Genomic DNA, 2,534 nt, shown 5'->3' on the forward strand with positions numbered 1-2,534 from the left:
TGGCCAATCCTTCTTCCTAGTCTGTCTTAATCTGAATGTTTAGACTTATAGGAGTATCTGACAGACAAGCAATTTGTGGAGCAGTGAAAGATAAATCCCTATAGTGGTGGAATGGGGGCTTTCTGGATTTGCACTTAAGGAAAATATTTTTATTCAGCCCATCATGCAAAGAGGAAAATCCAACCAAACTGCAGTTTCTCTTAAAGATATAGCTTTTATTTTTGCCGTATCTAGAAGGAAGACTGAATTCCTTAAGAAGTATTTGGTACAATGAGGAGGAATGCCTAGCCTAAGTATTCCCAAACTTCATACTCGAACTCAGATTCATTGGACACGAAGATTTCTTTTCTCCGCAGCACTTTTCATTCTCTTCTAACTTCTTTCACTGCTGAACCAAGAATCACTGAATTTACTATTCGTTATGGCACTTGATGACAGTATCACTCTTGTGAAAGGTCCTCAATTTAAACATACTACGGAGACCTTCCTATTTAGCCTTAAATAAAACAAAGAGAGTCACCCCAGAACGAGAGAAGCAGACAACATGGTGTTAATGGATTTTACTGGTACAGCTATAGAGAGGAGTTCTGGTGGCTTAGCATTAAGGAGTTGAACACAACATATATGTCGTTATGTGTCAAAACTGACTCACAGCTGACCCTCTAAGAGGTTTTGAGAGGCAGAAGACTGCCCATTTTTCTCCAGTGGAGAAGCTGGTGGATTTGAACTGCCTGCCTGTGGGTTGGCATCACAGTTCCTTACCATCAGCACACACACACACACAAAATTCATTGCCAGATCATAACTATGGAAAATCAACCTACCACAGTCACAGACAAGACTACAGAAGCAGGGTAAGTAGGAACTGAAGCACGTATATAACTACTGTGGGTTAAAGATGGCTAAGAATTGGCTCAGGGGTTTCTACCTGATAATCAGAGTATGACTCATTACCACGTGGCCCTGAGTCATAGGCACCTGAACACCATGGAACTGTTTACCAAAATTAATAATGTGTGGTGACTTTTGTTTAAATTATTAAGGACATGCCCAAGCCAGTTCCCCAGTCTAAGCATAGTCCTAACGCAGGTTTAAAAGTTAGGAAGAACTGACATGGTGTGTGAAGGTTTTTCAAAACCTTCCCAAAGTAAAGATTCCCATTATAGACCTCAGTCTTCCATAAGCCAAGTGCCTCAGAATTTGAAGCTCTTAACACACGGCAGAAACCTCAGTAAGCCAGTTATCATGCCTTAGTATTCGAGGAATTTTCCCCCAATCTGTCTCTCTCTTCCTCCTCTTCACTAAGAGAACACAATCTAATTCAGAGTTGTAGAAATATATTGGCGTGTGTTGTATTTTAAATATTAAAATACATCATTTAAGAACACCAGCTTTCCAAAAACTTCCCCAACAGGGTAAAAATGGAAACCACAGATTGGGAAAAAGTATTTGGTAATGACATGTCAGATAAAGGGCTTGTATTTAGAATTTATAAAATACTCGAGCACCACAACAAGATAGAGGTAAACAACACAATTGAAAAATGGGCACAGGATATGAACAGAAACTTCACCAAAGAAGACATTCAGATGACCATCAAGCACATGAAGAAATGTTCAAAATCTCTAGCTCTAAGAGAGATGCAAATCAAAACAACTATGAGATATCATCTCACTCCAGTAAGAACAGCAAAATTTAACAGAACAGCAAGCAACAAACGCTGGCGAGGTTGTGGAGAAACTGAAAACTTTATTCACCGTTGGTGGGAGTGTAAAATGGTGCAACCATTATGGAAGGCAGGATGGAGCTTTCTCAAAAAGTTGCAAATAGAAATATCCTTTCATCCAGCAATTCCATTACTTAGAATATACCCCAAAGAAACCATAACCACTACCCAAGCAGATATATGCACAACCATGTTTATCATGGCTTTGTTCACAATAGCAAAGGGTTGGAAACAACCTAAGTGCCCATCAACAAATGAATGGATAGGGAAGCTGTGGTATATTCACACAATGGAATACTATACTGCATTGAAAAACAAGGAACTCGTGCAATATTATTCAAAATGGATGAACCTAGAGGACATTATGGTCAGTGAAATATCTCAGTCACAAAAGGACAAATACTGCATGGTATCACTGTTATAAAACGGGACTGACACTGGGGTTGGGGGAAGACAGAGAGATGGGATAAATTATGTATATTGCATTGAAACAGATGAGAGAGAGAACTGTTTAAAAGGGATATATAATTAGGTATTATTGTCATGACAGGAGTCCAGGATGAAGTCTACATAGTGGAGTGGACTTGGGAGGAGGGATTGTATAACAATGAAAGAATTTTTCTTTTACTTTTCAAAGAGAAGGAACTGGAGGGGAGGGGTGGGCAGGGAGAAAAGTGCAACAATGAATGAATGGAAATCTGAAATTTCTGTAAATTTTCATTAAAATTGTTGTTGTTGTTGTTGTTGTTATGTGCCGTCGAGTCGCCTGCGACTCATAGCGACCCTATGTACAACAGCCCTAAACTCC

The sequence above is a fragment of the Elephantulus edwardii genome, unplaced genomic scaffold, assembly GCF_000299155.1.
Source record: "Elephantulus edwardii isolate Elephantulus edwardi_28Jun2011 unplaced genomic scaffold, EleEdw1.0 scaffold00036, whole genome shotgun sequence".
Classification (NCBI taxonomy): domain Eukaryota; kingdom Metazoa; phylum Chordata; class Mammalia; order Macroscelidea; family Macroscelididae; genus Elephantulus; species Elephantulus edwardii.